This window comes from Numida meleagris, chromosome 4 (assembly GCF_002078875.1).
Source record: "Numida meleagris isolate 19003 breed g44 Domestic line chromosome 4, NumMel1.0, whole genome shotgun sequence".
In the NCBI taxonomy this organism is placed as follows: domain Eukaryota; kingdom Metazoa; phylum Chordata; class Aves; order Galliformes; family Numididae; genus Numida; species Numida meleagris.
The window spans coordinates 40,388,062-40,412,754 of record NC_034412.1 but is presented as its reverse complement, the minus strand read 5'-3'; the positions used below and the strand labels follow the sequence as shown (position 1 = coordinate 40,412,754).

The 24,693-nt window shown below is 39.2% G+C and overlaps 2 long non-coding RNA genes across 4 annotated transcripts; one reads left to right on the top strand and one right to left on the bottom strand.

Moving 5' to 3' along the window:
* LOC110398748 lies at window positions 8–14,963 on the top strand. Of its 2 annotated transcripts, none has more exons than XR_002438596.1 (4): window positions 8–131; window positions 7,179–7,361; window positions 7,897–8,009; window positions 8,579–14,963. It is a non-coding gene; the product is annotated as an uncharacterized LOC110398748 (long non-coding RNA). The 2 variants fall into 2 exon arrangements; XR_002438595.1 differs by lacking the exon at window positions 8–131 and adding an exon at window positions 4,188–4,830.
* Window positions 2,720–20,404, bottom strand: LOC110398749. Of its 2 annotated transcripts, none has more exons than XR_002438598.1 (4): window positions 19,742–20,404; window positions 17,743–17,781; window positions 16,831–16,900; window positions 2,720–2,888 (listed from the first exon to the last, which is right to left on the bottom strand). It is a non-coding gene; the product is annotated as an uncharacterized LOC110398749 (long non-coding RNA). The 2 variants fall into 2 exon arrangements; XR_002438597.1 differs by lacking the exon at window positions 2,720–2,888 and adding an exon at window positions 9,240–9,325.

The following is a 24,693-nucleotide window of genomic DNA, read 5'->3' as shown; positions in this document are numbered from 1 at the left end:
TTTATAGGCATCATGTTGATAGGAATGAGAGGCCAGACCCAGCTGCTGTCTGTGGAGTGCCCTGCTTGTCTGGTGTGGGACAGGGCTATGCTGGGAGGACCATGTCACATCCCGACAGCCTGTTTAGAAAGGTAAGCGTGTAAAAACACTCCCAAGTGGGGAGAGACATTCAGTTATGGGTATTTTGTGTGCAACAATAGAAAAGGATGCATGGCAAGAGGGTAATATCTTTTTTCCTCATCTGCTTTGTATGAAATGTGCTTGAGCTGCTGTAATCAGCCTTCTTTAGCAGTTCTACCTAGTTCTAAGTTTTTGTTTTTGTCTTCGAGTAGCTACACAGTGAAAATTCTATCTTTCCTCATGAGTGAGAAGACTTTTAGATCAAATACAGTAGTATGGTGTTAGCTTAAAAGTTGCCTTTAAGGTCAGTGTTTCATGATAACCTCTCTGACCCAGAGATTCTCCCTGTCTTGGGGGCAGCTTTAGATGTAAGTGAGCAGCACAGAGGCTGGAAGAAAAAGCTTCTGCCATGCTATTAACAGAGACACAGCATGTAGACACAATAATAATAGGATTAGTCTGGTTGAATGAGAAAATAAATGTAGCTTCCAGATGTTGGGTCAGGCATTTAACTGGGACCGTTCTTCTAGAAAACAGTCCACAGTTCACTCTGCTATTCTGTGCTGAAAAGTTGCCTCACTCTTCCACATTGAATTATGCCCTTTCAGATTCATTCCTCTTTGTTTTACCAGCTACCCTGGCTGACAAGATGGATGGTTGTTTTCAGAGTGGAAAAAACCTTTAATATTTTTACCCCTCTTCCTATGTCTTCTTGAAAACTGCCTTGAAAGCCATTACTCTATGTGGCACACTGTAGTGCCATCTCTGGAAATCAACTCCTCCAACATCCAGCTTCATGCTAAGTCCCAAGCATGCCACTAGTAGATCAAGAGGATAACAGGGTATATGACCTTACTACATCTCACATATTCTCTTTCCAAGCACGCTCCATGGGGAGTGTTGCTGGGAAAAACCAAGCACAGGGTTACCTGCTGATAAGAGTGGGGAAGCAAGCCAACTCAATATGAGTGCAAGTAGCTTTGTTTATTGTAGCAACAAGCTTTCCTTATATAGTCGACTTGTTCACAGGATATGTAGTCCATCCATCACAGGACGTGTCATAAAACAATGCCATTTCTAAGCAAGCTTCACACAAGGCAGATCGCGTAGAACAGCATAAACAGCACAGTCCATACAAGAACAACTTGATTAATATCTAAAGATTACATCGTAAATCTTCTACAAAGTTGACCTCGCAGGTCAACTACGTGCTACCAAGGTGCCAGCATGTATACATAGAATTTCATCAACAGAGTGTAAGCAAAAATATACTTCCATTTTCATTTGTTGGCTTGTGACAGCCTCAGCACTGAAATGCTGTGCACCTGTATGTCCCCCAGGGGGTAAATGTGTGCTCCACACGTGCCTCCTTTCGTCATGCCATTCCACCACGCCGCTCAGTGCATCTCCACATTAACAGTCTAAATGAGCTGGAGAAAGTCTGCTTGTGACAAGCATGCATGTCTCGCCACGTTGATTAAACGCCTGCTTTTTATTCATGGCTCCTTCCGCTCTGATAAACATCAGAAACAGCCTAATTATGCATTCCTCGCTACTCAACTTGTGTTCGTTAATAGAATCTATGCATATATTCACGTAACCACTCAGAGACTTAGAGTTGGATTTTCAAAGGTTTTTAGGCAACTTATTCAAAATCATTTTAATGAACTATGACAAGGATGTTCTCCACAAATTCTTATTTTCACCAGTCAATGTAAGGAAAGCTAGTAGCTTGGAAAAGCATTACACAAATCATCTGAGTATGAGGCAGAGAAGAAAAAGTGTGATCGGCTATGGGTTATGAGATTTCTAAGCTAAGTTTCACTTTAGACAGAAAAATAACTCTGAAACAGAGTCAGATTTCCACAATATAATTGAAAATTGCTAAATAAAGTATCTAGAACTAAAGTCTTCTGAAAAATGGGTTATTATGAAAAATGGCATGTTTCAATATTGTCAGGATTTCTTTTTCCTCGTGTTTTCCTCTGACAAAAAAAAATAATAATTGTCAACAAAATTTCACCTGAGCAAGTGTTTTTTGTGAGCTCAGCATGTCTAAGGATTTTCTCTGGGATTCTAATGAAAATGTGAACTGAGTCCTCGCTCTGGAACCAGTTGAAACTCCAGACCTGTAAACACGCATCTTTCAGTACAGTCACTGTGCAATATGGACACTTATGCTCCTTCCTTCTGTCTGTAAAAAACACATCTCTAGAAATGCTCTGAATAAGGCAGGAAGAGACAACATGAGATTTTTTCAGTGGAGGAGCCATCGGGCTAAAGGTGGCCAACAACTCCTATCTGGAAGTTCTTGGGATTTCCCACCAAAAAAAAAGCTAGAAATTCTCAAAGCAAACACATATGACATAATTTTTTCTCATCTTGTTCTCTAGTAGTCAGAGTCAAGATATGCTTTAGGCCAAAACCAAACACTTTCCAGGGGTATTGGTGTGAACATGGATATTGATGAAATTCAAGCACGTCCTTAGTCTTCTCTGACAGGTCTCTAATGTCTGGCTTTGATGTGGGGGAGAGAGCTAGTCTTCAGCCATGTGTAGCAGAGGGAAGTGTTTCTTTCAAGTTTAACTCACTGCTCTTATCACCTTTATTGGCTCACCTTTTATTTTTTGTATTGTGCAGTGAATGAATAGAAGCTTTGTAGCACTTGTATTTTATATGTAGTCATGAGGTCTCCTATTCCTTATTTCCCTCCTTCCATCTTCAGATTACAGTTAGGCAAGGTTTAGTCTCTGAGAGGTGTTTAAGAGCTGAAAAACAGAAAAACAGAATCTCCATGAACAGATTTCAGTTTAGTTATATTTATTCTGCTGGATGTCCACATATCTGTGTGTATTAACCCCAGCACATCTGTAAACAACACTGAGGAAAAAGGTATTTTATTACTATTATTGCACAGGTCTCTCAAGCAGTCACAGAAGTTTTGATTTTTTTCCAGTAACGTTAACTCTCTTTGCTCACATTTTTAAGGCTTTGACTACAAAACACTGTCAAAACACAATACCGAATTATTTCAATTCCTAAAGTATTTATGTATTTAACTCAGGAAATGCAGTTTTTCTAATGTAAATAAGAGGTAGGCTTGCAAGTGACTGAATATCTTTAGAGAAGGTGGAATAATTGATTGGTCGGTCATTCCTGAGGAGCATAAAGGCATTCCTCAGAATAACAAAATATTGAACCATTTCCAGAACCAGGAAAATGTAGCCACGCGAAGCCTGAAGAGTTTCTCTTTGTCCAATGCCGGTGGAGGAAACATGTCAGTTGTTAGAGAAAACATTTTGCTTTAGAAGAAACCAATTCAGAGTGTTCATCCAGAACAGAAAGCAGAAGAAAGATAATAGTATGTATACTGTCAAATCTGCAGTCCATTTAGTTTCCTTTGCCTTGAATGCCAGATAATAACCATACATTTGTGTAGAAGAGGGCTGGGTGAGCTTTGTGTCTAATACATGCTCCATGGATACGTGACTGGGAGAGAAACTATGGCTCTTCTCTCAAGTGTGTCTGTCATTATGATGAATTTCTTCAATAGCAGAAAAAAAATGAGGATCACGTGGTCAACTGCTGCAGTGCTCCTTTGCCAGCTCAGAGAGTTTTTCCCATGCTGTTATTAGGTAGTTTTATGTTTTATGTTATATTGGAAATATGCTACATGAAAGGAAATCAGTGTCACTAAAAGATAAAAATTAATAGTGTAGTGTACTGGAAGACCTGCTGCTAGGTGGGAACAAAAATAAATATGGATTATTTGTGAAGTAAACTGATACCTTCACGATCTGGGAACAGCCAAGAGCGTCTAATATCCTGGAATAATAAATATGGCAGGAATCTCCAGAATTACCATTTACAGTGTATCCCATGATCTGAGAATAAAAGTTCATAATTTTTTCAGGTACTCATGAAACATTTAGATTATTTTCTAACTTTTCAGACAGTCACTGACTGAAAACAGAGCTCTGTATTCTAAGTGACTTTTAATTTACACAGGATATCCACTGTTAATGCTTAGGATGGGTATCCATAACAAATTTAACTCCTGTGTAAATACCACCATTCGAAGTATATCCACACGATGGAGCTGTCAAAAATAGGACTGAGGAAAGATTTTAATGAATGCTTCACCCACTGGATGGCTTTCGGCTTAATAGTAGAAGAAATCCCTTACAAATGCAGTCAGGGAAATGATTTCTGTTGTGACAAGATGTAGAGCAGAGTCATGTAGATGTAAAGAGGGAAGAAAGAAGACACAGATATGGAAGGAAAAAGGGAATGGAAGAGGGACAAAGTTATGGCTGTAGAGAGGCTGCTCAGAGCCCTCACCAAGGACAGCAATGGTCAGTGATTTTAGGAGTACAGAAAGGGGAAGATGTTAGATTTAAGCAACGCTAAAGAAAAATTTGAATTTAACAGAATCCTCAGTAAGAGCAAGAAGAGATGGAAAGTATGAAGGGAAGTTGATAATTCAGATCGTGAGATTGTCTGTTTAGGGGAATAAAGAAGAAATCCAGAATGAAAGAGAATAAGGGAGAGAGATCTTTGAAACAGTGAGGGTGTGCATGTATGTTAAAAGGTAGAGTGGATAATGCACTCCAGCAGTTTGCTTGGTATAAGCTTTGCTTCATATTTTATAGTCAGTGAAATCTGAGATGGAGACAGGAGTTCCTGGGGCTACCAGGAAGGTCATGCTAGGTAAGTGCAAAAATTTCAGCCCCTTTTGTGCAATGATATTGCTGCTTTTCTAATGTATCCCTACAAGAGAAAACAAAAATTCTTAGACAGGCGTTTTCCTTAACTAGTAGGTACAGATATTACATCTTACCATCTTCTTATCTATTACTGACCTATAAAAGCTCTAAGATATTTAACACATTTGATACATGTTTCAAGTGATTTTTATTTTACAAAGCTCTTTTCTTTATGGTCAGGTATGCTCTCTGTAAAACTGGAAATGATTTAAAGTTTATCTGTCAATAAAACCCTAACCATGTGCTTGTGATGTCTTACTCAATTCATGTGATGCTTGCCCACTGTGTTAAAAGAACAATTTGCAACTGTCAGTTGTTACCACTATTACTGGAAAACTTAGTAATGAGTAACATAAAAGTGTGCAGTTGATAGGTACGCTACTCTATTGTTCAGTAAAGAATAATTTTGTAAAATGATAGATTCTAGTCATCCTTTGAAGTTTTACATTAAACAGTATCCTTGGAGATTAATGGCTAAAGCCTTAAAATGCAAGTGATATATAATATTGTGGCTACTACTTTATAATTCGTTCAGTTTTTTTGAGCTACAGTGGCTGTTCAGATAACATTTCCAACCAAAAAGTTGGACGATATTTAACTTTAAAAAGAGGGGGGGGGAAGAAAGAGTCATTACAGTTCTGTAAATTGATGATTTATTTAAAAAAAAAAAATTGCATTCTTGTTATTTGTTTCTCTTCTATTCTTCTTAAATTAAATGAACATCATCTCAGCTGTTCTGCAAAGCCTTTGTGCTGCTCTAGCCAAGCAAATGTAACACCTGTCAGAAAGAGCTAGCAACAGGGATGCCTTTCCACAGTTGACTAGTTTGCTCATGGAATAACATCAGAGTAAAGTCCTCTATGACATTAATCAGATTTTAAATAGTGATTGCCAGAACACCCGGAAGCTGACCTGTAAGTTTGTGTGATTTGAGTTGAGGCAACAAGATTTTAGTGCAGAAATACTCAGATATAAGAGTCATTGTCCAGGGAGGGAGATGGGCTCCTGTCAAACAAAAGCTTTTTGGAAGACTTTTTAGGCTGGCATTTGTAGATGCTTTTGGCCTCAGTGGTACTAAAGGCTCAGACTGAGACCTCTGCAAGACTGCTGGCTCAGCAGATTTGTCTGGTTGGTAAAAAGAATAGCTACAATCTTTGCACTGCACTGCTTTGAATTTTCCTTCAAGGAAAGCTAGAGAAGCAGGGTAAAGCAAGCAGGTTTGTTTCACTTTGCTAAAACGGGTTATTTGGTTTCTTCCTGAAGAGATTCAAATCCCCATTACCACGGGGTCTGTAACGTGATAATAATGTTTGTAAAGTATTAAAGCTATGATAAGGACACACAAGAAAGAGAAAAGTTAGGTAGGAAAACAACTGGCAAGGCTAAAGAAGAGGAGTTAAAGTAAACAGAGGTAAATACAAGTAAAACAAAATCTCAGTGGCATCACAAGGTAACAAAACCAATAATGAAACAGACACGGAGATAGATGTCTGACGTGTAAGTTGGGAGAGAAGATGTTAGGAAGAATTGATTCGGTCATTAGGTTAGGAGGAAATGATCTATTCATACAGCCCTTTCTGACTTTCCCCTCATTTCTGTAGATGAGGCTTTTTTCTTATTGAGGCAGATTGGCTTCATTCCAAGACGTGTTTGCATACCATAAAAGTACTGGCAAGAGAACGTTCTTTCCATGCTAATTATGCTCTGTTGAAAGACTGTTGCACTGCACATATGGGTGAGAGCCTGGTTAATGATTCATATCACACAGGTGACTAAAAACAGGAATAAAGCCAAGCCGTTGTTGAGATGGTGGTGAGATTTCTGTCATGATTAATTCCAATTTTTTCCAGGCAAAATGTCTGACTCATAATTTCCTCAGCTGATCCTCTGCAAAGCCAGCATTATCTGCAAGAGGGTCTGCATCTTCATTTTTTTGAAAATATTAATGAGTTATATTCCTGTTTGGGTTACAGTTCCTCAGCTGAATTCTCCCTCAAGCAAGTATGAAAGGAAAAAAAAAAAAAAAAAGGTAAAAGACAAGAACTTTCCTAATAACAATAGCCTAAGGAAGACTGGGGTCAAAGATTAATGAATACCAGTGGTATATAGCACTATATATTGATAACCTGCAGTATCCAACATCTTAAAGTAATACTGACCTGCCAGAGTTCCTGGAAGTATTCCAGTTCACCTGCTCTTCATGGCAAAAGCACTTCCTACAGCAGGTCTTAATGCAAGAGTGGAGCAGCTCTGCTACTGGTACAGAGAACATATCTCATTATCTTTCCACAGGAGCCCCGGGGTTTAGAAAGATACTGTACACATGGAGAAGATCATTCAAAGAAGATGTATAATTCTCAGTTAAAAGAAAGAAAAGATCAGTTTTGCACAATGAGGAAAAGTCTTCAGGTTGAGATGGAGCTGTCCCATATTAACAGGATCACAGAAAATGTAGCTTGTGCCCAAAATTAACAGGTAATACGTGTTTCTGTAGCAGCTTTTCAATTAATTATTATAACTTGATATTTAGACTAGATTTACTACCCAGCATGGTATAACAGAATATCTTTTCTGTTTAGTCTTAACAAGTGAGAGGTAAATGCCATTACTACCACAATAAAACATGGTAGGAACAAGATTTTCTTAAGATCACCATATGTTAATTAGAGTCAGTGGATTCAGATTATTTTCATATCTTATATCTCAGTACCTTAAAATAAAATTTTACTTTCTGAGGAAGCTACTATTAAGGATGTTTTAGAGCAAGACATACAGACAGCCAAACAAGATTTACAGTGGGAAAAAAAAAAAAAAAAGAACAGCAGGTATACATTTGGGAAGGGCAGCTGGGGAAGGTTCTTAAACGTGTTCAAACATCATGAGTAATACAGTCAAGTATGGCAAACTGGAGGTCAATTAAATGGCTTTCTCTTGAAATGATCAAAATACGGCTTATAAGAATGCCTGCAACTTTTCAAGATTTAGTAATAACTGTATAATTCTTTTGTAGCACCACCTTCTCTCAGCATTCAGAAGAACAGTGAGTTAAACTGCTGTATGCTTGAGCTGGTGGGATCACCATCTTCTGCAATAAAATACCCAGCTTGCAATTGAAAAACAGAAGTGAGTAAAAAAAAAAGAAACTACAATTAGCCCCTTCAGGTCTGAGCCTAACAAATAAACAGTAGAAAGCTATTGGATGTGAGACTCTGACTCTAGTTAGCTAGGATTCTAAGTCCTCCCAACTGTGAGCTTCTCTTCTGTAAAAAGTGAAAGGGCATTGTCTACATATTATTTCACTTAAATGAAAGTAGAAGTGATTGGGGGAAAAAAAGTCAACTATTTGATTGGTATTGAGGGTGGATGAAGTTTTCTTTTGGTGTTTTTTTTTTCTTTTTCCTTCTGATGGCAAAACATAGGCCTGTTGAACTATGAAATAGTCAACTGTTAAAAGGGCAAGGTCTCTAATTAAATAGTTTCTCTAAAAGTTTAATACCAAGGAGGTTGTTTGAGCTTCTTCCATCTTGCTAAGCCAGTGTGAAGATGAAAATGTCTGAGATCTAGTCTCAGTTTCTCTAGGCAGATGGGCTGCAATAAGGGGAAAGACCCACATGAGGTCATCCAAAGGCAGGGCAGCATGACTGAGTTAGTTACTTCCTCATAATCCCCATTTCTTTCCTTCTGATAACAAGGAGAAGACTGTCCTTGGCAAGAAGTCAACGCTGAGATCTCTGAGCGTATGCTTTAGCATGATGGACAGATAACAGGCTTGAAGACTCTGCAAGATCATCAGTTCAACAGTCGCAGCTTCTGATAGGGCATGAGGCATCTGTGTAGTCTCTTACTCAGCATCTTTCAGTCAAATGAAGGCTCATATAATGGCTGAGAAACATCACTCCCTCCTGCCAGGTCAGTATTTCTGAGGTTCCTGGTACAGCCGGAGGTGGTGAACTGACAGAAAAGCTTTAGATGCTCTTTACAGGTATTCAGCACAACGGGAATTTTCTGATCTAAGCAAAAGGAAGAGTGGATCTGCCTTGCTGCAAAAGTTCTGCCAATCAGCATGGAAAAAGCAGAGCCCAGGAATAAATGCTATGAGAACATAGCACAACAAGCATGTTGTGGCTTCAGGTACACAAGAAATTTCAGCAGTGCTATAATCTATTGGAGGTGGGCATGAAAGAGAAAAATTGTTTTTTTCTAAGATGCCTTTAAGTAACCTAGAGATGTACCCTGGAAGGAGCCATCCTGACGGGCAGTTTGTCGGTTCTTTTGTTACTTTTACTGCAGCTTCAAGTCCGGAAGCAACCAGAAATCTCTGGTGTTTCTATGTTCTTGGCTGCTGACAGGATTGTTCATGCAAATGGCAACAGTATGTCAGAGCTCTGAAGTGGCTCAGTGGCAGCTGACACTGAGAAGCAAAATTGCCGTCATTACTCCTATGAGAAAGAATGAAAGAAAGATTTTAATGACAACTTTGTCAGCATTTAGCAATGCTGTTTTTAAACAGCTTAAAACATGGTTTCCAATTTCAATGATATTCAGCCTTTTCTGACCAGATTCACAGGCTTACAAGCTTCCTAGAAGACCAGTGGTACACAACTGGCATGAGCCAGAGCCAACATATGCCTGTATTAAGGTGGTACCATCTGGGCTGAAGCCCATGGAAAACTCAAAACCAAAATGACTGAAATCCTACAAGTTATCAGTTACTACATCCCAGGCTGATCTTAAATGTAGTTCTTACAATCAAAACCGTTGTTTTTCTTTGAGATTTTATTTATAATTTGTTTAGATTGTTAGCTCATGGTATCTAGCAAAAGAAGAAAAAAAAACAGGAACACAATTTATAGGTATGCCTATAATATTCATTTAAGATTTTGCAGTGCTGTTTATATCCAAATGTGGACAAAAAGTGTAAATGAATTTGTAGTGGTGTCTCCAATGGACAGCTGCAGAACTACAAAAATGGAGCTGGGAGCAGGATGTAGCTCACACTGTTCACAGGATAGCAAAGAGAAAAGAAGAAGAAAGCAGAAACAATAATTAAAAAAAACTCTGGAGAATGCTGATGAACATGGATTGATACCACTAATGCTTCAGGACTAAGGGTATGAAACAGGACAATACAAAAAATTCCAGCCTTGCATACTTTTGCTTTACAATAAGAAATACCATCTGGTCTATAGATAAGAAGTAGGAATGAAAAGCTGTCTTAGAACTGCTTGTGAGAAGGAAAATAATAGTTTGTTATTTTATACCAGTCTGTCTTTTGTGCTGATGTCTCCAAATATCACTGCTTGATTCTTTGAATTCCCATTTGTTCTCTTCTGGTGTAGCCGAAATGCTAAGTCACAGCCTGAACCAGTGATTGAATGCCTGGTGGGAAGGCAGGGCCAACCCAGGGCAGCTCAGGTGCATGCAATGTACCTGAGTGACCAGAAGGGGTGGAGCCAGGATCCACCCCTTCCCAGACCTCATTAAGGGTTGGCAGGGGAGGTAAGGGGATCTTGCTGGAGATCTCTGCATACTTAAGGCTTTTTAAAGGTAAGCAGTTGTTCTTCCTTTGTTTTTGTGTCTAGGGCTGCTGTATTTTGGTTTGTTCTCATTTGCTGCAGCCTAGGGTTGTGCTGCTCCACTATTATTGCTGTGTTTTTCATCATGTTATATCATTACATCTGGTTTTATTATCACGCACATTGTTAACTAGTTGGAAAAAGTGTATGTTCCAAACTGTGTTTCTTTCTCTACTACTGTGTGATTATTAACTCAGGTAAATAAGTTTAAGCTATTCTAGGGCTCATTAGCAATCTGCTAGAGAATGACAGTAACTTACTCGCTTTTAAAAAATGTTTTTGGATTCATGGAGTAAGAACACCAAATACTAATTCAATTTTCTGAGTGATGGTACTTACTATTACAGCACCTGCTCTCACACTTCCACCTATGAGTCAGAGCTGCAGCTTCTGACAGCTGTTCCCAGCCATCTACAGAAAGAGGTGTTCAAGGGGAAAAAATGCTTTTTGGTAACTCTGAAAGGGGTCATATTTCGTCTGTCATATATTCATACCACAATTCATACCATCCCTGGAGAACTGGTATGAATTCCTTTCATTCGCTGCCAAATTGATTTTACTGCTGACCAAGTAAAGCATAGCTATTAACTACAGGTGTTCTATGACGTTGTTGCTCAGATTAAGCACAGTCTTCAATGAGATTGCAGAGGTACAACCTTGAAAAATAAGACTCCGTGATTTAGCTAATAATTGTGATAGACAAAACAGAAAGAGAGTAATAATGTAGTAATCAGATATAAATACAGAGCACGCTTGCTGACAAAGAAAAATCTGTTTTGAGACAATTGGTTTTCAGTTTACTTTTGTATTTGGGATAACTCTTATTTGAGTTGTAGTACATAATTTTTGTTCTTTTTTCAGGTACTTCAGAGAGGTTATTGCTTGGTCACATCAATGTGTACATAGGTTTACTTACAAGCAATGCGCACAGCCTTTACAAACTGAGAGTGAACAAGTTCACATATAGGGAAAATATCTATGGTGTATTTTTTCCATATATATATTCTCATTTTAGTTGTACAGATACAGACAGTACGTATATACTACCTCTATTCTGTATCTGTATAGATATAGAAAGTCTAAACAGACAAAGGCCACTGGAACGGGCTGCCCAGAAAAGTGGTAGAGTCTATCCTGGAGGTATTTATGAGACTTGTGCATACTGTGCTTAGAGACATAGGTTAGTGGTGGACTTGGTGGTGTTATGTAATGATCAGACTTGATGATCTTCTGGGCCTTTTCCAACCTAAGTTATATATATATATAAAATCATAAAATATGGATAATATATATAATTGGGAGCTGCATAAAATTGCCCATAGGTATATTTTTATCTAACTGTAAGATCTGAAAATCAAGCTCAAACTGTGCATTTGAATTTTAATACCGTATTCTGTATCCTAAAGGGTCCCCAGGGTTCTATACAGCAAATTTTACACTGGTATGAATTCTTCTGCGGAGTCACCAGCCTTGCAGCGATTTGTTTGTTAGAGAGATCAAAGTATGGGAAGATAGCAAGAGAGCTTCTACATCATCCCTACCTGCCCAACCTCCATGGATTTTGCACAAAGTGTGTCCATCATTTAAGTCTATGCAGAAATGGGGAAAGAATTTCATATAAACAGCTAATATTCAACATCACCAAAAACCACCATCGTTATTTTTGCAAGATTTCATCCATATCCACTGATTCCTTGATTTGGGGGGAGGAGGAAAGAGGGATTTTTTTTTTCCTCAAAAACTTGTATATAACAGCTTAAATGCAAATCAGCTGCTGGCCTGACAGAGCTGTGCTGTTTATTAGTGTAGACAATCAGTTATGCTATTCATGTATTGTCTTCACTTAGAAACTGCATTTATGGGTGAAAACACCAGTGGGGATTTGGATGAAGAGAAATCTTTGATCTTACTCCAGGACAGACTGTGTCTGTGCTAGAATGTCAAGCAGGTAGTGTTATGCTAATAATTAAATTGAAACACCTCTGGAAGTAAAAGTGAAATTCCTAGTAAACTACTAGCGAATACTTACGTTACAGTGAATATAAATGCACAAATATTTCAGTAATGGCCATTCTGGCATAGAAACACGAGGGGGTTGGGGGGGACAACAAACCAGGAATTACGTCATACTCTGTAACTGTATTATCTGGTCTAGCTCAGGGACTAATCTAGCAGGGCCACAATGTACCCTTTGCACACCAAGTCTCTCCTTCAGGCTGTCTTGATGCAGGGGTACGCCCTTCGGCTTAGGTGCCATTCCTACCCAAAGTCAAGACAGAGTTTGTATCTGCATCTGGTCTAAGTCTCTGGCTCCAACAGCTCAAAATTCCACCACTGCACCCAGCTTGTGTTCTTATCCTTCCATTTGCTTGCGGATGCAATGGGATTTCTCTAACACTGGAACAGTCTCCAATGCTGCAATCCTAAATTCCAGAAATTGGATATAAATTTACTTATGTAATCATAAATGCCTGCTCCAATTTTTTTTCTGAAGTTAGTGATAGTTCTAACACTGGTGACTTCATAGGATCTTAGCATTTAAAGGCAAAAGTCTGCAATGCTATTACAATGGATGGGCTCTGAGCATGTTACATAGGCCACTTCATTTCTCTGTAGATATAAACAGAGAGCTGAACATGCCAATCTATTTTAGCTACGGGCAAAAGGTCAATAGCTATTCTCTTTCGTTTAATGGAAAGAAAGCATGAAGGACTATGATTTAGCCCTGCTATCTCTGCACTAGTTTAATTACAGTTAAAATGAACAAATCCCAAGTTCACAAGCAGCACTCACTTCAAGAAGAAATCATTTTTCTTTCTCATTACTTTTGGTAAGCAGTTGAACTAACTAAAACTTTTAACAAAGCTTGTTTGATAACAGTGACATTTAATAGTGATAAAGCTGAGTGAAGCTCTGCTAATACAGCTGAAGATGAAAACTCAGGATTTTCAAAGGGAATGTTCTGAAGATGCAAATGTTTATATTTAATACAGTATTTTAGGTGCTGAACCTTCAGCGTTTTCAGCAACTTCTGAAGATGCTGCGAAGCACTGATTAATTTATTTAGTGTCTCAAGAGGGCAAGAATGACTATAGTTGACTGGTTGCTGCACTCATACTCAAGTTGGACGAGAAGGAAGTATTCTAGGTTTGGATTCCTTGTTGATGCAGAGTTACTAAGAAACACAGTCTTGACACTGTCACTTGCTGTAACCATGTGGTTCCTATATTTTGCCTAATTCTTGAATAAGCAATGAACACAGGAAAATGTTTCTGTCCAGCGTCTGTGTAATTACTGGCAACACCAAGAGAAGTCAAGGAAATTCTGTTGTAGGTGATGATAGGGAAATTTGCAGTGTGAAAGTGCTTCAAGAAAGGGAAGGAGAAGAACTTGGGCTTCTGGCAGCCCCAACTGTTAAATCAGTAGTTAAAAGAGAAATGCAATGCAGAAGGATCATCATATTGCCTTAATATGAAACTTACCTTGTCAGAATACATGTCCGTTAGCACACTAAAGACCAGGGGCAAGGAAATGTGAAGTCTAACCATGGGCACTGGGGAACTCAAGGCTCTGCCCTTCATCTTTATTGCACTACGATTTTGCTGGTGGAAACCATAATGTCCAGAAATTTTATAAACCTCCAGGAGATGTGGCAAACAAATGGGACAATGAAGGGTTTATTTTTTAACTTAATGCTGGGCCTTTAGGCAGTACTAAAATTTCTACATGTTTTGTAGATGTAGTTCTTAATTATTATTTGATAATATAAAACATTATTCAATTATTTATAATAAAATATGTAATAATAGTAACATTTAATTTCTTAAATGTGGTTTCTTAATAATTATATCATTATGATTTATTTAGGGAAACTACAGCTGTTAATAATAAACAGTCTTCCTCTGCCCATCATACTAAGACCTTCAAACTGGTACCTCAAATCTAGCCAACTTAGGAAGGTGTGAAAAAAATTCTTTACTTGGGTGTTTTTAAAACAAGGCTACTGAATGGGGAAAATAAGCACAAGCACTTCTCTAATGAATTGAGTAAGACAGCCTCTACTTCGTTTTAAAAAGACCAAAAGAAAATCTCACAGTTAATAGCTCTACTTTGGCAGAAAAGAGAGGCAGAGATTAATGTGACATTCTGCTGGTACAAGCCTGCGTGTATGAAAGGGAGAGTGATTACATCCCATAATGAAACTAGACAAAATTATATATTTCTACTCACTGTGGATAAAAGGCAGAGAGGAAAAAAAAATCTTTCTTATTGAACTAAATTTTCCAGGACAGTGAGTTAGTGCATTCCTAAACAACATTCTAGCAGTATTTCTCCATTTCGTATCTTCTCTTGCAATATTTATTCTTGCATATTTCCCTGCATATGAGGTAATCTGTATATTAGTTTTATCTGTGTATATATATTTGTCACGAGGAAAGATTCCTATCTCTCAGTACTTCTGAAATAACTACGCAGACCTGTTGTGAAGAGTAACACTTCCTTGTCCTCAATAAAATGGCAAAAAAAAGTTTTGAATTCCCCTTTTCTACTATTCATACAGTTCCCTGTTTTTCAAACAACAGTGGTTTGAATGTTGATGTTGAGAGAAAGAGAAGATGGTCATTCAGGGATGCCTTATGACCTGAACCTGTGTTAGTTTGCTGTGCTGGTAAGGATCAGCTCTTGCAGATCCCTTCGCAATGCAGAGATTTTAGGCACACTGGTATTAACAAATGTATATATATTTAAACTGCTCTGTGATATCAAAGTAAAAAAATCAACTTGGGTAACTCTACTTCTATGGACCTGGTGCGCAGAGCTCAAGACTGGGCATGAAGCACCTTCCTCCTGCACTGCCAGCTGACCGGGAGTGGTGATGATTTATTCACTGCCTGTTAAGCAGGAAGGTAGCCTGGATAAGGCTGGACAGCAGTCAAGGTCTAGATGTGGTGCATGTCCCATAGGGTAATTACAACCCATGACAGAGTGACATATTTCCTCTTCAGCTCATGTTTGACTCTTATTGTCATTCTTGTTGATCTTTCCCAGTCTGGTGTGAATTCAGTATTGCGCTAATGAAAAGTGAGGAAAATGGCTGAATTAAATTTGCTCCACAGTTTTGCATCAGCCACTCTTCTTTCAGCACATCATTCGTAATCACTGCTAACACCGAAAACAGGCCCACAGCTGTGACATACCATTTGAGTCCAGCAGCCCTAGTTCTTACTGCATTTCCACTCTTGTTTTCCTTCCTGCCCAGGAAAACAAAAGAAATCATTTTTTCCTCTTTGTTGGTCTGCTTGGAGGAATGTTGTTTTCTGCAGTTCTCATGGAATATTTTAAAACCACCAATCCACTGGGCAGTGGACCTGAAAACTGCCAAACGCTGATTGTGCTTCAACAAAGCACATGTGCAGACACAAAACTATGGATGCACCTAATTGTTTTGCAGGACCAGGGCTGGAGTTAGCGGCATTTTGCTGTACAAATAACAAAGTCCCCAGAAGAACATTGTCTGCTCTTGACTGAAGTTCCTAAACCTGAATTTTCAGAGGAATTGGATTTTATTCAGCTTATACAACTCTCTAAGATTTTAATAAGTTGATCTGTGTTCATGAAGAAGCCTTATGTGTCTTCCCAGACTTTGGGATCTTTCTTCTGTAAGCTTATCACACACACCTCAAAATCCCTTTCTTGAGGTTTTGCACCTCTTTTTCTCCAGCACTGAAGATTTTCAAAGCAGAGTGAGTTACAGAAGTCTGTGTTGTTTCAAATGAAACAGGAGTGGCTACTGAGTTCCATTTTCTAATAGATACACTTTTGTCCAACAGGTGATGACTTTTCTTGAGACTATTTTTATTTATACATATTATATATGAATATACATTTAGAATATCGTATATAAAGATCAATTTTATAAATATATATTTTGAATTTTATTAGGCTTTATTAGAACTATTAAATTACTATATGTATACTATGTATTTTGAATTACTACAATTAATGCATTTATTTTTTAAGAATATTTGAAAGATAAGCATGAGCTTTCTGTTCTTCGTCATGAAGAGAATTAAGATGCCGGAAAGCTCTTACAAAAATCTGTTCTCCTTTTCTCTTACTTTCAGAACCACTCACTGTAAATGAATCATTCTAACATTAGCACTTAAGAATGGTTGTCATCTACACTTTCTGGATTTTACATTTTCATTCCATAGATTTTGCACTAACATTTCTTAGAACAGAGAATGAAATAGTCAGTGAAAGGTTATCTATTTCTATGGAGATCTCGTTGCACTCAGTGGAGAGTATAAATTCTTGCTTATATGTAGGGGCCACAATTGATTCAGGAATACAAAAGATCTACTTACCCCATACCCCTGCAATCTATTTCCTTGCTTCAAAACCCTGGTTTAGAACCAAGAATGTCATTTCAGGGTACTGGAAGGAGAAAACGCAGGGTGAAAATAATTAGTTTTGAAGTCTGTGACCTAAAGGGAATTGCATAACATATATGCTCTCGTTTAATGCTGTTTTGCATTTGTTTCTGCATTCTAAAGAATACAAATTGCAATTGACTTACAATACTGTGAGTAAAAAAAAAAAAAACTAATTAATGATATTAACATGATAATTTTTTTGTTACTGGAGGGGTGAACATAGAATAGAATCATTAAGGTTGGAAAAGACGTCCAAGATCATTTAGTTCAAGTGACCACCTACCACCAATATTGCCCACTAAATGATGTCCCTAAATACCACATCTACACATTTCTTGAATGCCTCCAGGGACAATGATTCAACCACTTCCCTGGGCAGCCTGTTCCAGTGCCTGACAAGCCTATCATAGTAGTTTTTACTAATATCCAACCTGAACCTCCCCTTGCACAACTTCAGGACCTTCCCATTTGTCCTATCACAGTTACACGGGAGAAGAGGTGAACTCCCACCTTGCCACAACCTCCTCTCAGGTAGTTGTAGAGAGTGGTAAAGTATCCCCTGAGCCTTCTCTTCTCCAGACTGCACAATCCCAGTTCTCTCAGCCACTCCTTGTGAGGCCTGCGCTCCAGACCCCTCACCAGCTTTGTTGCCCTTCTCTGGACGTAGTCAAGAGCCTCAATGTCTTTCTTGTAGTGAGGGGCCCAAACCTGAATACAGCGCTCAAGTTGCAGCCTCACAAGGGCTGAGTACAGAGGGAAAACGTAACTTCTACTACCACATCATTTAAAAATTGAGTACCCATTATCTTTCCTGGTAGTTAAGAACGAGAGAAAAAGGCGTACCAGATTCAACTCAGGTGAACACATCATCAGATACTTAAACTGCAGGAAGGAAAAAGAGAATATTTCTCAGAAACAGTAATGAAGAAATAGTTTATAAATATGATAGTTAGAATTAGTTGGCTCTCCAGTAAGCCATACCTTGGTGGACTATTCAAATGATAAAGACTTAATCAGTCTTGACTAACAATTCACAAATCCTGGAAACTGTGTTTGTCATCACTTGTCATATAGGAAAACAATGTGCAGAGTTCTGATTTTTTTTAAAACTGACTACTTAGATATCAGAGGAAAATAAGTATAATTATATTCAAAAAACTAGCTATGAGAAATTAGCTCAGTGAGTTATAATTCCCACTGTTTCATTAAGGAAATATTTAACTTCTCGGCTTGTGTTATTTTGAGCTTCCTACACATGCCAAAATGTTTATTCTGATTGAAAGTTGCATAGTAGAATGTCTACTGGAAAGAGAATGGCTAATTCTGTCTTAAGAGAGAAAGAAAAGTGTTCATGGTTATAGCAATAGAATCAGATGAAATATCAGCAGGTGAGAACTTTTGTCCTGCACTGACATATAATTTAAATATTGGCACAGAAAATTTTGGCTCAAGCATGCCTGCACATTGTCTTTTTTCCTGCAGGATTGTAAGGATGTGTTTTCCAGATCCTGTTCAAACCATTGTTACCTCCACACACTGTTGAAAAGTGAGTAAAATTATACATGTACTCTAGCGCCCTTCACTTTGGTGAGCAAGTTAGAACCTTACTCACTCCAAGATACCTCATCTCATGCGATGTATGTACTAAGACTCATTTTGTTAGGGAAAATAAAAAAAAAAAAGTTTTCCCTATAAAAGCTACAAAAGCCCTTAAAATATTTTAGCAGGAACAGCAACAGTGGTTGGGTAGGAGTCAGTCAGACAGGAAATTAAGTGTACACGAGCCCTCCTTCCATGCCAGCAAGGCAGATCCCAGAATGAATTGAGAACCTACACAGCACAGCTTGCATTCCGAACAGTCAGCACTGTGGCAGATAAATACAGTGGATCAAAACAGAGCTGTGAGGTGGTAGAGGGACACAAGTGCCACGAGGTTACTTGCTGTAAACATTACAGGCTCTACTGAACAATCAAGTAATAAAATAGGGCATGAAGGCACAGAACAAAGCCTGTCAAAATGGGATAGGAGGTATTAGCTCCCTTGTGACAATAACAGACCATTAAAAAAAAAAAAGAAATATTTGGAAACTTCATTAAGTGGATTTTGTTCATAATAGCGTTTCACTCTTCTTGTTGTCACTGCAGTTGCTGAGAGCTTGAGCTGTGCTTGTGCATCTTGGCACAAAAATGACTGAGTGATTCTGTGAAACAGCTCTGTGTCCTCACTGGTATAACCAAAGGAAATGGAGGCAGAGTTTTAGCAATGTGAAGTCTATGAAGATGCTCACAACTTAATGAGCACAGTGCCGGAAATGCATACATACAGAACAGAAAATTTAAAAAAAAAAAAAAAAAGACAAGGACGAAGACTGCAACCTGACCATCATGACCACAAATCTTTGGATTTCCTGATCCTAGGGTGTCATCTGCCCTGTTCCTGACTAATCCCCTTTAGCCTCTATCCTGCACTCAGGGCTCTATTTATGCACGTATTTTGAGCAAGCATATTTGCACATCTTTAAACTACCATTCTCTGACTGGTTTCCTCTGCTACCTGGACAGTACTCATACAGCCTGGCACGGTTTGCTTCCTGCCACAGTTCAGCAGTCGATCCATTTTACAAAGTGAGAAGGGAAACACTGAAACTACTACACAGTATGCAAAAGGTGGCTTAAAGAGAAAAAAAAAATGTAGTAGAAAGAGCAGGAAGAAATTCTCTGAAACCCCAAATGTTCAGCATTAGCTCAGCTTAGTCTGGTAATGGCTAAGTTAAGTAAGGAGGCCTTGTAATTGCAGTAAAAGAAATGAGGAAAAACAGAGACTGACAGTCTCTCACTTTACCCATTTTAGCTCATGCCTTCCTATGTCAAGTGACAGACTGCTGTAGGTCTGCTTTATGGAAGTGGTAAATAGGGTTCTCCATTTTCACTTAAGCCAGACCACAGAGGTCAACCACAAAATTAGTAAAATGGTTACAGGTGCACAGATGAATTAATAGAGCCTTTTTTTGAGTTGTGGACCAGAGGTTAAGTGGGCAGTTTCCAAGTGACTAGTGCTACTGAGCAAGCTTTCATGCTGCTAAGGAAAAGAAACCCCCTGCCTTTGCCCTGTGCTGCCAGGACCTGTGATGGAACAATGGTCTGGGTTCATCTCATCACAGAGCAGCAGGGGAAGGAGATGCTATTTGAGGTATCTGTGTATGCTGGTAGCTAATGGTAGGATCATCATCTACTGGTACATGAAGATACTTGCCACATCTGAGGTACTATTGCACGTCTTCCACACTTTTCTGATTCATTTAGGCCCATTTGACCTTGGAACCACCAAAAGCTGGGCTCCTGTGCTGGGTCTCCAAACCCAGTGTAGATCCTTATTAACATCTTCTGTTTGCTGGAAGGCTGGGTGTGGCACAGCAGCTCACTATTTAAACTGTGTGTGTAGAACTAGTAAGTAATGTTTTTTTATTTTTTTCCTCTTGTTAAAAGACTTGGATGTGAAACAAGAATCGCTGTACAAAAAAAAAAAAAAAAAAAAAAGAAAAAAGGAAAAAAGACACTTGGACCTAAAAGGACATCTGGAAAATGATCTGAAAAAAAATGTAAATGTCTGAGAGAGAAGCAGGGATTCTGAGGGGCCCACAGGTGTGTGAAACCTGACTGCAGCCCATCCTTTGTTGTAGGAACTAATCAGCTGTTAAGGTAGCCCCGACTGCAGGAGTTACGTTTCCTTCCGGAGATGAGGATGCAGTGAAGTGGTGTAATTTAATCACAGCGAAAAGATCTGTGGGCTGTGCTAGCTGTTTCCCTGCTGCAAGCACAAAATTCCAGTTATGGGACAACATTTCTACATTTTTTTTTCATGTAGTCTGATGCCTATAGCCAGGTTATGTTCTCTGTGGGAACCGGGACCACTTAGCAACTTTGAAAATCAGGCTATTCTAATTTCCCCATCTTTGAGTCCTTAATCAGAACTGCTTAAGCAGGTCCATGAATTCCTAGAACTTCCCTAAGCTTAGAGAAATTTAGAAAATTAAGAAGGAGGAGGAAATCCTCAGTATTTGAAGATGCTGCAAGAGGTCAAAGTCCAATACCTTGACATTTTAGTGGGTTATCCCACTAAAGAATTGCTGGGAAGGAAAGCCCACCAGCTCCTTTCTGTATGGCAGTGCCCAGGAAAAAAAAAGTAGGCGTATACTACTTGCTTCTCTTGGTTGTATTTAGGAGGTGTGAAGTTTTCACAGGCAATGCACAGTGGATGGAAACAAACTTCCATGGCTCATCTGTAGCATTTACTTTATCTGCTGCTGCAATTGACTTTCCAGAGAGAGGGTTCAAAGACAATAAGGTTTTTGACTTTGCATCCTGTGACATCTTCCATGGCTGGCTAGGGAAATAAAACTGTTTGCCCAGAGGGTGGTGAGGCACAGGAACATGTTGAGGATGTCTCATCCCTGGAGGTGTCTTTAAGACCCCTTCCAACCCAAGACGTTATGTGATTCTATAATTCTGTCATTCTATATAGAGCAATATAGTAATTGAATCATGGGTCCAGTTTTAGATGCAGACAGATGCAGAGCAACTGAAAATAATCCAGAACGTGATGTGAGAAAGAGCAAAAATCTAGAAAATATATCATGTGAGGAGAAAAGGTTGTATCAGTCATTCTTGAGTTTGGAAAAGGCAAAAAGGGGGAGGCAAAAAAAAAAAAAAGAAAAAAGTGGAGTTGAAGTGCAGCTGGAAACTTTGTGTCAGACAGAAGAGAGGCTTTGCAGTGGTAGGGAAAGAGAAACACTAGGAGATGTCACCACTGCTTTAATACCTCCTATGGTATTTGTAACCCATAATGTTGCAAAGAACATGTTCATGTTAGAAGAAAAAGAACAAATGGAATAAAGGCAATTTAACTGCAAACATAAATGCTCCTAACACTATCTCTTTGAGGCACCTGCTGTCAGAAGCAGTTACAGGAGCTGGAGCTAGGATTTAAAGTTATATGAAACATTTAAAGGAACTAAGCCATTTACGTACAAAAATTCACGTTAACAAAACATCCCTAGGGATGTTTCAGAGGCAGAGACAATTACAAGTTATGCAAGAAAACAAACAAATAAAAAGCAAACAGACAAAAAAAACACCAGGGTTTTTTTTTTTCTTTTATAAACACCTATCCTGCCTGAGGAAGCTGGGATTTGGAGGGCAGAGTACAAAGCCCTGGACTGGGAATGAGCCTACTGCTGGCTATCGCTAGCAGCCATGCTTCTTCACTGATTTGTGAGCAGAAACGAAAAGCAAGAGCCATTTAGAAAAGGGAAGGCAAATGTAAGAGAGGTGGTTATACAAAGAGAGAAGGAAATTTCCCGAGTTCACATCTCTGTTTGTTACCAATCCACACTTGGAATAACCCACTTCTGTGGACTATGGCTTGTAATTTAATTCTGCATGGCAGATCTGGGACTCTGGGGAACAGTAACACTACAGGATCCATCAAGCTGATTAGAGATAAATCACATCATTTTTATTGTCCTAATAACTTTGTGGACTGGGTATCCCCTTCTAATTAAAGCCCTTGAACCTCCTTCCTCACGGAATCACTGAGGCATCCCTGAAAACTACAGCTCCATGGACAACCCTATCCCTGTGGAGACAAAATAAAATTGCTTTTTTACACCACTGAACCGTCACAGCTCCACTACGCTCATACAAAGCAGCACTTTGGATTTTCAGACCAGGAAAATGTTGCAAATGGCAACATCATCAGAAAGGGAAAAGTCTGTCTTTACAACACTTACATGTTCTATGACAACCATGACCTCCAAATACAGTTCAAGCAGCTGTATTAGAATAGAAGATCGCTTCTAACTTATCATTACAGGAAAAAATTGTCAAACGTTTTCACAGCCAGCTCACCATAAATCCTAGCTGTGTTTCTCCCCCTACAATGCAACTAGAGCACAAGCTGCTACACACAGATTTTCTATTTCACAGTGACACCTGCAGTGTTAAGGGGAAAATGCCACTGGAAAGAGCAGTGCTGTTCAGCTCTTTGGTGGCAGGACACAAGCTGCTGATTCACTTTGAGGGCACAATGAGAAGCAGCACACACATGGTCAACCCTACAGGTTGTTTTCCAGAGAGCACTGGTCCTCCACAAGTCACACAGCTGAGCTTTGGGTTTGATAAAGTGCAGACACTGTTTGCTCAGTGCTGCTAAGCAAGCTAGAATTCCTCTTCTCTGCTGCCTGCAGTGGTAACTTCCAAGTCTTCCTTGGATTTTACTGTTTAGATCTTTAGTTATGGATATGTGATATGGATAGATATGGATTCCTGTGTCTTTCAGTAAGATGGTGTGTGAAAGGTAGTTGATGAAAATAAGCAGCTATTGAGAACCTAGGACATGAGGTAATGGCTTCGAGTTGTGCAAGGGAAGGTTCAAGTTGGATTTTAGGAAAAGTTTCTTCTCTGAAAGAGTGATGATACACTGGCACAGGCTGCCCAGGGAGGTGGTGGAGTCACCGTCCCTGGAGATGTTCAAGAAAGGTGTGGATGTGGCACTGAGGGACATGGTTAGTGGGCATGGTGGTGACTGGACTAAATGATCTTAGAGGTCTTTTCCAACTTTAATGATTCTGGCACATGGACAGCCTGTGGACAGTGAAAATACTGCCCTCATACCCACAACTGCATCAGGCCCCTCAGAAAGTCACAGGTGTGTGTGTACACAGATATCTCTGGGGACACCAATAATTCTTAATCAACTTATTTTGTTTATCTCTTGTTTTCCTTCATTTTCGTCTCTGATCACCTCTAAATGAAGGAATGTTTTTTGCTTAGCTACGGTCTGAAGAAGGAAGGGAGTTTGGAGCAGTGACCAAGCAATGGTTGGGGCTGTGTGTGTATGAATTATGTTCTAGCCATGTTAATTGATTTAAGCAGCAGGCCTGCATAAGAGAAAATGTGGCTATCCCTTCACTAGAGGGCCACAAAGCAGCGTATGAAGACAACTGAAATGCAGATATAAAAATCCTAAGGTGTTCAGGAGTTACCAGGACATGAGAACAGATGTTCCAGGCTAGAACATGCAATTTACATCATGCAGTTGCCCACATTTCTCTAGACGGATGGTGTTGTTCTGTGATCACAATTCATGTAGTTACTGATATTATTCCTTCCTATCATTTTCTTTCACAAAGTGAGTGTAGCAGAAATGCTAAGTCATGACCTGAACCAGTGATTGAGGACCTGGTGGGAAGGCAGGGCCAACCCAGGGGAGCTCAGGTGCATGCAATATACCTGAGTGACCAGAAGGGGTGGAGCCAGGACCCACCCCTTCCCAGACCTCATTTAAGGGTTGGCAGGGGGCAGGTGAGGGTGTTTTGCTGGAGATTGCTGTGTACATGAGGCCTTCTGAAGATAAGCAGCTTCTTTCCGTTATTTTTGTGTTTACTGCTGTTGTGTTTGAGTGAATCCTCACTTGCTGTAGCCTGAGATCTTGTTGCTCCGTTGTCACTATTGCACTTTCCATTGCGCTATAGGGAGTCACAAAACAGGACAGACTCTTTCATAACAGCCAAAGGAAGTTTGGCTAACAGGATATGGTCGTGGATGAGGATTTGGGAAGCTTGTCACTACTCTTGGCTTTTGTGATAAACTTGAAACAGTAAACCATTTCATTGCACTGAGTAAAGCCCTTTTCTTTGCTGGTTGCCCCACCGCTTATCTCTACTGTCTGTTTAGCCTGGAAGCCCTTAGGTTCAATGTTGCTTTGCATGTTTGTACAACACATAGCATGCTGGA